Genomic DNA, 13,684 nt, shown 5'->3' on the forward strand with positions numbered 1-13,684 from the left:
CTCCAAGTTCTGTATTTTAATCATTAAAAACACTACCTCTCGGGGGCTTCCCTGGTGGCGCAGTGGTTGAGAGTCCGCCTGCCGATGCAGGGGACACGGGTTCGTGCCCCGGTCCGCGAAGATCCCACATGCCGTGGAGCAGCTGGGCCCGTGAGCCATGACCGCTGAGCCTGCGCGTCCGGAGCCTGTGCTCCGCAACGGGAGAGGCCACAACAGTGAGAGGCCTGCGTGCTGCAACAAAACAAAACAAAACAAAAACACTACCTCTCAATTATGGATTTAAAGTAATATTTTTTCCAGTATTTCTTACATAGTAGTAGCAGAGTTTTCAGTTTATTTCAACTGTCATATTTCCAGCAAAGGAAATCCCGAATCTTGATTTTAACATTTCATCGTTGTGCTGGTTAATTTTATGTGTCAACTTGATTGGGCCACAGGGTGCTTAGATTAAACCTTATTTTTGTCTGTGAGGATATTTCTGGGTGAGATTAGCATTTGAACCAGTGGACTCAGTAGATTGTCCTCCCCACTGTGGGTGAACATCATCATCCAATCTGTTGAAGGCGTGAATAGAACAAAAAGGCAGAGGAGGGAGGAATTTACCCCTTTTGCTTTCTGCCTGCTTCCTGAGCTGAGACATTGGTCTTCTCTTATCTTTGGACTAGAATTTACACTATCAGCTCCCCTGATTCTCAGGCCTTCAAACTCAGACTGGAATTACACCACTGACTTTCCTGGATCTCCAGCTTGTAGATGGCAGATCGTGGGACTTCTCAGCCCCCATAATCTGTGAGCCAGCTCATCATAATAAATCTCCTCATATATATCTCCTATTGGTTCTGTTTCTGTGAAGAACCCTGACCAGTACAATCATACTCTATTTTTAAAAAAATAAACTTATTTATTTATTTATTTATGGCTACATTGGGTCTTTGTTGCACTGTATGGGCTTCTCATTGTGGTGGCTTCTCTCGTTGCAGAGCATGGGCTCTAGGCACGTGGGCTGCAGTAGTTGTGGCTCACAGGCTCTGGAGCACAGGCTCTGTAGTTGTGGTGCACGGGCTTAGTTTCTCCGTGGCATGTGGGATCTTCCCGGACCAGGGATCGAATCCATATCCCCTGCATTGGCAGGCGGATTCTTAACCAATTCGCCACCAGGGAAGTCCCAACAATTATACTCTAATTTTCCTGATCTTTCAGCTTCCTATTAAGAAATTTCAATAAAAATGTATGTTTATTGCAATGGTCCATGCTATTTGTATTTCAGCATTTCTAAAGGATTCCTAAAAAGAGAAGTTTATAAAAGAATATCTTGAATTTTTTAAGATGAGGAGAGATGTTTAAATCTGAATGAAGAGTTAAGGGATATAATAATAATAAGTGACATCACTAAAGCTATGGTAAAAGGTAAATGATTGCTGTAGTCCAGTTCTTTTCAATGTGCAGCCCCCCAAAAGCAGCATCAGCACACTTGGGAACTTGCTAGAGCTACAGATTCTTGGCCTCACCCCAATTTTACTAAATCAGAAACTTTGGGAGAAGGGGTAAAGGCCAGAAATCTGTGTTTAAACAATCTGGGTAATTCTGATGCACCCTAATGTTTGAGAACCATTGGTATCACCTATTTAGGATTTAATTTATTGCAAACACCAATTTTTTTTCATAGTCGGATGTTGTTTTCCATGTGATCATGTAAGTTTCTGTGCATCATAAAGTATTAACCCTCAAGCTGAAGTTTACTGCCTCTCCAGCTAAAATAGGGATATTAGATTCCTTTTCAACTTCTCCTTCCTATTATATTGCAGCATTGTAGTACTACTTCCCTTTAAACATGTGTTTTGTTTTTGTTTTTTTAAAGAAGTCTTGTCATTAGATGGAAAAGTAAAAAGTTTGGAAGTTAATCCTTTTTTTTTTTTTTTTTTTTTTTTTTTTGCGGTATGCGGGCCTCTCACTGTTGTGGCCTCCCCCGTTGCGGAGCACAGGCTCCGGACGCGCAGGCTCCGGACGCGCAGGCTCAGCGGCCATGGCTCACGGGCCCAGCCGCTCCGCGGCATATGGGATCCTCCCAGACCGGGGCACGAACCCGTATCCCCTGCATCGGCAGGCGGACTCTCAACCACTTGCGCCACCAGGGAGGCCCGATCCTTTTTTTTTAAATGTAAAAAAATATATGAACACCACTACTCTTTTGCATTGCTATTTAGTAAGCAGTAGGTGAGTCTTTGGGTCTTTTACAACAGATCAAAGGTATAACCCTAGTTTTATGACTTGACTATCCTAAGTACTGACTAAAAGTAAGCTATAGTAAAGCTGCCTCTGAAGTTTACCAGTATTTTAACTAATTGTCAAGATTGGTTCTCCAGGGACTTCCCTGGTGGTACAGTGGTTAAGACTCTGCGCTCCCACTGCAGGGGGCGCTGGTTTGATCCCTGGTCAGGGATCCTACATGCCATGCGGCCAAAAAAAAAAAAAAAAAAAAAAAAAAGATTGATTCTCCAGCAATTATTTCTATGTCCATGTTTAAAATGTTTTGATGTTGTTCTTTCCTTTAGCAAACATTTATTTGTCACCCTGTGCTAGGTACTGTGCTAGATGCTGAGAATACAACCATAACCAGGACTGACATGGTCCCTATCACCACAGAGCTTAAAGGTTGGTGGAAAGATAGACAAGAGCATAGGTGATTACAATACAGCAATGATAAGTGTTATGATAGGTGAAGTACAGGGTGCTATTGGAACTGTTCTCAATAAAAATGCAACATTACTACTGTCTGAGTGACTTATTGCTCTTGATTATAAAATATGCTCACAAGACAGAAGCTAACTCCTACTCATCCTTTAGAAGACAGCTCAGATTGTCATATCCTCACATTCTCTACCCTGCCCCCACATTTGAGATCAGGGTCATTCCTACATGCTTCCATCAAACTCTGTATATGTTTCTTACAGTACTTCTCACAATATATTCCAACAGGCTATTCAAATGAGTCACTCTATTATACTCTAAGCCCTTGGAGGGCAAGGGCTCTGTCTTATTTGTCTTTGCAATTCTAACACAGTGCTCGCACCCGTATCCTTTTGTACTCTTTTTATTGCGTGATTTAGGCTTGCCTTCCGCTATGGATCGTTGTTATATTCTTTATCATCTTGGAGAAATAATGCACTTTTTAAAAATTGATATTTTCGTTGCTAGGAATATGAGCTCATTATAATCCCTTCCTCCTAATACTGATTGTTGTATAGAAGGTATACCTTAATATTACCCCAAAACTGATGTTTTGAGGTAATAAGGGTAGAGGGAGTGAATAATGAGAATATTATGTGGTACATCATCCCCACCCCTCCTTAATAAATATGGCATACTGAAAAGATGCAACAGTGATGGCCACAGAATCTCTTTGGGGAAGTATGGGGAAAAGAGTATATGTTGGATGGTCGGAGTTATGGACTGAAGTCACCATTTATAATTTCTTTGGTCATTGAGAATCCAAATGCTCCCCCTACTTGAAAGAAATTCCCCATTGTGTGAGTCTTGGTGAGCATCATGGTTCCAACTCCCTCTCCAAAAGCCCAGTTAGCTAGATATCCCCTCTTCCCAACTCCAGCAGTGAGGACATGAGCAAAACCAGGGCATGAAACCTGGTTTTGGCCAATCAGACTTGGGCATTTGAATCTGAAGTGAATCATGTGAAGGGTAAGGATGGTTATGTTCCCAGGAGCCAGTGGTTCCAGCATGGTGTCTAGCAGTATCTTTACTTTGGTGGGGTCAGCAGAAGTATCCTAACCAGACTTGACTATAACCCTGTTGTGGTTCCTACTGTCTGACAGCCCTTGGCTCCTGCCTGTTTTTTCAACCAGGGTTCTTCAGTCTTCTTGTTGATTCTATGAGCTATTTGGTATTCTGCCAATAAATTCCCTTCCTGCTAAAATTAGCCATACAGTTTCTATTGCTTGTGACCAAGAACTTCATCTTTATACTGCTTTCTCAAAGTGCTTTGTGTTTACTGAATAAGTAGTTGTTGAATGACCAAGTGGCTGTCATTTTTTACTCCTTGACCAAGTACGTTTTCTGTGGCACCATATTTCTGATTCTAACATAAGTCAGAAGAACTTTTATGAAATATTAATAAACACTTTCTGGAACACATAAGTTCTATAAGACAAGTGATACCAATGACAAATTTGCAGTGCAGCAGGAAGGTAGGGGGCCTCTGGCACAATCCTGTGGAAGTTGGGGAGGCAAACACAGGACTGAAATCCCTGAACCCATTCTAAGCCAAATCCCTCCTCCTAAGGGAAGGTCAGCTTGTGTTTCAGCCTGGTATTTGTTCACTGAGCCTTATCCACAGTGAAACCCAAGGTGGCAAGCCTCCCACAGGCTTTACTCAGCCCTAAAAGCTTATGCTCAAGCCTCAGGTTGTGAGGATGTGCTGGGAAGGCTAAAGGGAATGGTTGGCTTCAGGATTTGAGGCTTGAACAGTTTTGTACTCTAGGAATATGGGTGTATCGTGAAAGTTTTTGTTGCTTAATATTCTTCTTCCTTTTTACTCTCTCTCCTCTCCCACGGCACAAGTTACAATTGATTTTTAAAGGTTTTGATGGGTTTTTTTGTTTCTAATATTATATCTTATCATTTCATTACATTTATTTATGGAAAATTTTACCTCTGATAACTTGACATTTTTAGTTTATATTTTATCTTCCCGATACTATTTTTATAGAAAATTATTAATATATTGATTGTATTTATAGATTTGGTGATGTAAGAAAACTTTTTCAAAATGAATCTAAAAAAATTGAATGTTAAAAAAAATTAGATGGTTAAATGTTTATCTCTGAAATTTACTGATTATAATTGGAAAAACTATTATTGGATAAAGCTTGCCAAGTGTCAGGGGAATAATGATCTTACATGTCATTTACATGTCACATGTTATCTACTTATAATTCATTTATAGTTCTTTTCACTGCTCTTATCATTTGGTACTCAGAGTAACAATCCACAATAATGTTTCTAAAAACATCTAGGAAATTTTCCATCGTGCACGCATATAACATTTAAATTTAACTTTCATGTGGATCTTAGGTATTATGTTTTAGAATAACATACAGCTCTGCAGTTGTTTTGCTACTAGAGCATTCTTAACTGATTTCCATATCAATTGATTCTGTGCCTTGTTGTGATGTAAATAAGCCCTAAAGATACCGTAAACTAGTGTTTGCTCTTTAGTAAACAGCTCTATCAGTGACTTTCTCAAATACACAGGAAGGCTTATCAACATTATCAATATCAATGCCTGCCAGACTGTGTACATATCTTTTTTCATGAGAAAGCTTCGTTGATTTAGCCTTTAACATTCCTCCAACAACAGATCTACACAGCCTCACAACATGCTCAGGCTGAAAAGTTTTTTTCTGCTTATCTGTCTAGGCTCTTGCTGACTAAAGACTCAACTCTATTAAGGCAAGGGGCAGTGCTTTGTCTTCACTGTATTTCCAGCACCTACCACAGGACCTGGCATATAATAGATTCTTGATAAATTTATGAAAAGAATGGATGAATGTTAATAGGCTTAACAGTTTCCATTTTTCATAGAAAGAGTCAGTATGAGGTAGACCTACTTGTGAAGGTTAATTTTATGTGAACTTGATTGGATTAGAGGTGCTTAGATTGCTGATAAAAGCATTATTTCTGGGTGTGTCTGTGAGGGTGTTTCTGGAAAAGATTAGCACTTAAATCTACAGACTGTGTAAAGATCACCCTCACCAATGTGGGTGGGCATCATTCAATCCTTTGAGGGCCCCTGAATAGAACAAAAAGGTGGAGGAAAGGTGAATTTGTTTTCCTTGCTTGAGCTGGGACATTCATCTTGGCGTCAGCCTTTAGACTCCTACTGGGACTTACACCATTGGCTCCCCTGGTTCCCAGGCTTCGGATTTGGACTAGAACTACACCACAGGTTTCCTGAGCCTCCAGCTTGCAGACAGTATATCATGGGAGTTCTCAGCCTCCAAAATCCTGTGAGCCGATCTGTCACAGGAACGGGGACCCCTTCCAGGGCCCAAGAGTGAGCTCTTGTCTAACACGTGGAAATGAACTGTCCGAGGAGACACATGTGCTGACAAAGCAAGAGACCTTATTGGGAAGGGGTGCCCGGGTGGAGAGCAGCAGGGTGACGGAACCCAGGAGAACTGCTCTGACACGTGGCTCACAGTCTCAGGTTTTATGGTAATGGGGTTAGTTTCTGGGTTGTCTCTGGCCAATCATTCTGACTCAGGGTGCTTCCTAGTGGCGCGCATCACTCAGCCAAGATGGATTCCAGCAAGAAGGATTCTGGGAGGTTGTTAGGACATATGGACTGGCATCTCCTCTCTCCTTTTGACCTTTCCCAAATTATTCTGGTTGGTGGTAGCTTGTTAGTTCCACATTCCTTACCAGGACCTCCTGTCGTATGATAACTCATGCAAGTGGTTACTATCGTGCCTGGCCATAGTGGGCAGTTTCGGTCAGTGGTTCCCCTAACAAATCCCTGATAATAAATGTGTTTTCTACATATCTATATATATTCTGTTGGTTGTTTCTCTGGAGAACCATGACTAATATACCCACTTGTTTGAAACACAGGTCTCTTTGAGGTCCCCACTTTATTTTAGCCTGGCTCCTTTACTCACAGCCTAGAAGTACTGCTTGCATTCTCCTAGCTACAGAATGCCAATTCCAGATCATTTTACTTTCCTATCAAGCAAAATTTCTCTTGAGTTGGTTCTATACCACCCCATCTGTACCACTTCCCATCCTCTTCATCACCATTTTTTTCTTAATCCTCCATATTCATCTAGGTTTTTGGTACCAGGCTCACTGTCTTTCTCTCCAACCCAACTACTGCAAAAATTTCAAGGCCTTCATGAATGACCCATCAACTACCACACTCTCATAGTTCTGTGGTGTATTCAATGCTAATGGCTTCACTTCAGTCTACTTCAGCAACCTACATTGCAATGACATTTTGGTCTTGTCTTCACCTGGAACTAACTGATATACCTGGATTCTCACACATCAATTTCTTCCTCTCCAAACATATCCTCCTATTCTGCCAGTCCTCTCCTGTTTCTGTAAACCTACTCTCTTATTGACACCATGATGATCTTTAGTTCCTTGATTCCTCTTCTTTTCCAACTCTGTTGGTCCCCTCTCAGCATCACTTCCTTACCACCCAGTTCAGACCCCAGGGAATCTCACTTTTATCACTCTCCTACTAGCAACTTTATTTAACCCTGCTCTTTCAATTCTCTTCAGCAACTGGCAAGCCTGCAATTCTGGACTCATTCACTCATCTGTGTTTTATACTTCTTCACCCAAGCAGGATGAGTGGTACTGAGAAAAAAAAAAAATCACAAAATGTAGTGTAGGAACTAGTATCTCCACAAATATAGGAATCTAGTCTGAGCTATACTCTCAAATCCTATACATCCTTTCTCAGCTTCTCTTTTTTCCTTTAAAGACTATTACAAACTTTTACTTGTTTTTTAAGCCCTTTTCCTCACTTTTGAAAACTGGCTCTGCTAACTTCCCATTTCACAGAGGAAGTAGAAGCTACCAGAAATACTTTCTTCAGGGCTTCTCTGGTGGCGCAGTGGTTAAGAACTCACCTGCCAATGCAAGGGACACGGGTTCAACCCCTGGTCCGGGAAGATCCCACATGCCGTGGAGGAACTAAGCCCGCAAGTCATAACTACTGAAGCCTGCGCGCCTAGAGCCCGTGCTCCACGACAAGAGAAGCCATCGCAATGAGAAGCCCGTGCACTGCAACAAAGACCCAATGCAGCCAAAAATAAATAATAAAAAAAAAAAAAAAAGAAAAAGAAATACTTTCCTCAACTTGGCCTCCACAGCACTTCTTTCCTCCCAGATACAAAAGCATCTGTTTCCACTCCTAGCACTACATCTTTCTCCTTTGCCCTCCTTCTAGTTAATGCATATTATTATTTGGAACTCAACCCCCTTCCTTTCTCCTCAGGGGCTGTGTTGCCTCAGTTATCTCTTTTCCTTTTAGTTCTTGGCCTATAGACTGGATCAAGTCATACGCACTTAAAAAGTGAAATACCAAAGTACCTTCCTTTGGCTCTGATTCTCTGCTGCCTGCCACCCTATCTTTGCCTGCTCTTCATAGAAAAGCTTGACATCTCCACTTCCTTGCTGCTTCCCTTTGCTGTAGTTGTTTTAAAAGACCCATCTACTTTGTAATTCATCAGAAACTGACTTAGACCACCACCATAACAACCAAAGTGCTTTGCTAAGTGATCAATGTCTTCTTAATTTCCAAATCCAGCCGTCACTTTTCAGTATTTATCTTCCTTGATTTCTTTGCTTTATTTTTGATACAGTTAACCACTCTCTGGAACCTCTCTTCTTGGTTTTTCCTGTCCCCCTCCTAATTCTTTCAGAATCCTTGTGGACCCTTCTACCTATTTTAAAAATATTGATGTTCTCTAAGATTTCACCCTCAGATCTCTTCTCACTGTATATACTCTCCCTTGAATAGTGCCTTTTGTTACCATAGCTGCAACTATCACCTGTATATCAGCGACATCCAAATATAGGGGAGTGATTTTTTTTTCCAGTGGGAATTAGGATTTAAAGACAGCATGAAAGGCAAAAATAGAGTAGAGTTAAAATTACCTTTGAAAAATCTTCTAAAATACTGTATACATGATTTTAAATATATATACTACCCACCAAGAAATCCTACACAGCCAGTTTTCCTCTGCTATTGGAACAGAAGGTTGTTTCTTTAGTTGAACACCAGATGAAGTTGTTGGCTTGCATTTAAGGGGCCATGTTATAAGGAAAATATGTTTTTGTCTTTTTGCCAAGCACGTAGAGTAGAGCTAATATGTTAAGTAAGTGTAGGAGATAACTCCACTGTATATATTTTCAGCCTGACTTCTTTCATGAGCCCTGGACTTATACACCAAACTACCTACTGAATATCACCTTTTGGACATGCCAATCCAGCTTGTTTTAGTTAGAGTTCTAAAAGCTGAAGAAGTGAGATAAGTCACATTCAACTTAGCAAAGGCATTTATTAAAATGATAATAGTGATGTGACAAGGATTTAACTCACATGTGGAGTGCTTTCCGATCTTCTGGGTTGATGTTCTCATTCCAGGCAGGTGTCCTTTAGCACTACACAGCTGCCACAAGCCAGTCTGCCTGGCTGGAGCCATAGGCAGCTTCAGATTGGTGGAATCTCTAGGCCAAGCATCACACAAGCCAGTAACCTCTGGCTGAACACCTTTATTAAGACTAGTGGAATTCATAAGCATCAAGGAAGGCTTTTGAATTCTTTACTGGCCCTTTCAAGTGCTGTGCTTCACCCATTGGCTGTTATATCAACTTAAAGACCATCCTCAGGAAGCCATCATGACCTATCAGCCAAGCGAAATTCCAGCATTTCCCCATTGACTGGACTGAAGATTTATTACAAGTTGTATGTATTAAGAGCCAATTTTAGAGACAAGTCTATATATAGGGCAATAAGCATCACCTCCTCGAAAAGGGAACCCTCCTAAACTGTTGTGGGAATGTAAATTAGTGCAGTCACTATGCAGAACAGTATGGAGTTCCTTAGAAAACTAAAAATAGAGTTACCGTATGATCCAGCATCCCACTCCTGGGCATATAACCAGAGAAAACTCTAATTAGAAAAGATACATGCACCTCAATGTTCATAGCAGCACTGTTTACAATAGCCAAGACATGGTAGCAAACTAAATGTCCATCGACAGATGAATGGATAAAGAAGATGTGGTATATATATACACTGGAATATTCCTCAGCCATAAAAAAAAAGAATGAAATATTGCCATTTGCAGCAACATGGATGGACCTAGAGACTATCATACTAAGTGATGTAAGTCAGACAAAGACAAATAACATATAATATCATATGGGAAATCTAAAAAAAATGATACAAATGAACTTACTTAACAAAACAGAAATAGACTCATAGACATAGAAAACAAACTTATGGTTACCAAAGGGGAAAGGAGGGGAAAAGGGATAAATTAGGGGTTTGGGATGAACAGATACACACTACTATATTTAAAACAAACAACAAGGATCTACTATATGGAACAGGGAACTATATTCAATATCTTGTAATAACCTATAATGGAAAAGAATCTGAAAAAGAATATATAACTGCATCACTTTGCTGAACACCAGAAACCAACACAACACTGTAAATCAGCTATACGTCAATAAAAAGTTGTTTTGAAGAAAAAAAAAGCTTCACCTCCCCTTCATCATACACATCAAACAATATAAAGAATTAAAAGCATCATAATACAAAGCAGTCAGATATTACATCAAAAATGTAGCAACAACTTTGGCCTGTTTCAATCCATGTTTAGCATTCTAACAGCACATCGCTTCAATGGGACTGGACAGCTTTCATGGTGTCCTCCTTCTTCCTGTCATCATTCATGTTCCATTATATGCTTTGTATTAGCATGCCTTGAGTATATATAGCATAAGTATGTCTCTTTACATCCTTCTACTATCTATGCCTACTTCTTTATATTATCAGTACCTTAATTTGAGGAAGACTGAACCATGCAGGGACATTCAACACAGTCAACTCTGGGTTGCAGAAGGTGGGGAACTGCACATTTGGAATGTCCCATTATTATCCTTTGCTGGCCATCACATTTTAGCTTTCCTCCCTTTGAAGTTGACCTCTTTACCTCCATTGTTATTCTCTTTAAGAACAACAGGATATAATCTATATCCAGATAACATTCCTTTCTTTGTGTCAAATAAATAATTCAGTAAAGATTATAAATAATTTGCTCCCATCTAAAATCACAGACATCAATTTTAATTTTTTATATTGGAGATCGCATTCTTTATTTTTATTATAAAAAGTAACATATCGATAATACATTACTTTTTCTTAAATCTGAAATTACACAAAAGTATGAAGAATAAAAGTCATCCATAATACACTTACCTAGGGATATCCATTATTAATTTTTGGTTATAATTTACCAGTTTTCATTAGGACCATAAATGAAGTCATACTTTAACACACTGATTTGTACCTGGTCATTTTTCCATTTTAGAAAACACAGATTATATGATTATATTAATGATTGTATTATTCCATTGCTTCTATGTATCAATCTCATAAATTTGAAAATGTATATCTTTTTGTTCTCCAGAGCCCTGCAAAGCTGGGATTATTACTAATTCCCTTATATAGAAATACAGATCCTGAGGTTCAGAGTGGGTAAGTGACTGCTGAAAATTTACATACCAAGTAAGTGGCAGAAATAAAGGTTGCTCTAGGACTTCCTGACTCCAAATTGGTGCCCTTTCCACGCAGTGTGTCTCCTGTCTCTCTAATGAGATAATGCAGATGAAGGGGCTGGGCAAGTGCACCCTATTGTTATTTATTTAAAGAGACAGCCTAAAGCGAGTCATTGCCTCATAACTTCTGATTTGGTCTGAATCTAGGGCAACTTCCCGAATTAAAACTGCACAAAGGCTTCTAGGGCTGCAGACTGAATTCTTCTTCATGCAAAACATCATTATAACACAACAGTATCAATATGCAATTGAATCCTACAATAAGAATTAATTCCGGATCAGTGAACATAGCCATACAACATTAAAGAAAACAGGTCATTATTGAACAAGGACATTCAAATCTGCAAGCTTAACAGCAGACCCTAGGTATGTACATTGATCTTGTCTCATTACCCTTTTCCCCCCTTATTTTCTTCACCAAATGACAAGTGGAATGTCTAGCAGGGGAGGGCATCTTGCTACATTGGTCTAAGGAATCTAACCTGGGGCCTAGAAGGCAAAGGAGGTTGAACCAAAAATTTTGAAGAGTTTATGAGATTCTATAGTTACTTCTCTATTCTCTATTCATTGCTTGCCAAATCAATGGATTCTGGAGACAGAGTACTGCAAATATCCTCTTGAAGTCTTTTTTCCCCACATAGTCCAAAGGTGTTGCGCATTCTTTTATCACAGATAATTTGCTATTGATCTACTTTCTCATTTATGTCTTCTTGTCCCTCACACTACGCGTTGGTCAAGATTTTGGTTTCCCTGGGGCAGCTGTCCTCTTATGCCTCCAAAGACTCTGGATAGACTTTCCCTTCAGGGTCCTGGACACTTCATTGAGACTTGGGACTAAAAGTCCACAGTGAGAACTTATTCCTATGAAGTTTTTGGGTGCAAATTGCCAGGCCCTATTAAAATATAATTTTCAGAAAAAGATAAAATCATGACTTTCATACAGATATAAAAAAAGGGGGGCTTCCCTGGTGGTGCAGTGGTTGAGAGTCTGCCTTCCGATGCAGGGGACACGGGTTCGTGCCCCGGTCCGGGAAAATCCCACATGCCGCGGAGCGGCTGGGCCCATGAGCCATGGCTGCTGAGCCTGCGCGTCCGGAGCCTGTGCTCCGCAATGGGAGAGGCCACAAGAGTGAGAGGCCCGCCTACCGCAGGAAAAAAAAAAAAAAAAAGGGCACATGTTAAAGAATTCATTTTACTCATATAATATGAGAGAACCAGGCAAAATGGGACAGCACTGATTTTTCCATGGGTAGGATGGGACAAATAAAATCACTACCGGAAGCACAGAAGTTACACATTTATCAATTACCCATGACTTACAAAGAACAGCAAAATAGCTCAAAGACAATGAATAAGGCTAGAATCTAATAACCCAGAAGAATATGTTATAGACGTGCATAGTTTTTTTAATACCCCCCCTTCAAAAATGAAAGAACATAGGGCCATCCCAACCAATTCCAGTGGAATATGACACGTAACCTGGATAATATCAGACCACTGCCAGAGTGATCCCTTTAGAACACTGAATTTCCCTGACAAATTTAAAACACAAGTTATAATTCCCAAATGTCCTCAAATGTTTAAAAGATAAAAATGTCCAACCAAGAATATAAGAAAATGGAGGAAATATCAAAATTCACTAAAATATTCCATAATTATTCATACCAGATTTATAATAGCCAAAAGCTGAAAATAACCTAAATGTCCTTCCCAGATGAATGGATAGATAAACTGTGGCAACCATCAATTTTTTTACTGTCTCTATAGTTTTGCCAACTATAGTATTTTTCCTCTCATTCTTTAAGGTAAGTGCTATGTACACAGAGCTTCAAGATAAGTTTCTTATCTCTGTCGTCCAATCAGATTAGCTCCTCTTTCTTTTATGTAATTTACCTTTTCCTGAGGACCTCCTGGAAGGTGGTAGAGGACATCTGCCTACTACAGGCTGCAGCAGAGATAGTTATTCTCCCCCTGTATCTACTTTCCCCTTCTTCATTTTAATAAAACAATCCCACTTTGTCAAGGTTTGACTGAGCCCTTGGCTACCTAGCTAGAGACTGCATTTCCTACTTTCCTTGTATCTTGGTATGGCTCAGAGGATATGAGCAGAAAGAATATGTATAAAAGTATTCATTGATTAAAGGAAAACACTAAATATAATAGTTTGTATAAACCTATTTTGGATTCTTTTTTTTTTCTCCCACTTTACAGTGTCTCAGCAAAATAAAATAAACGAAAAGCCAGAAGTCTCAAGTTCTATGAGGCCCTGTGGGAAACATGGACATTTAAAGTGGAATGGACAAACAGA

The sequence above is a fragment of the Mesoplodon densirostris genome, chromosome 3 (genome assembly GCF_025265405.1).
Source record: "Mesoplodon densirostris isolate mMesDen1 chromosome 3, mMesDen1 primary haplotype, whole genome shotgun sequence".
NCBI lineage: Eukaryota > Metazoa > Chordata > Mammalia > Artiodactyla > Ziphiidae > Mesoplodon > Mesoplodon densirostris.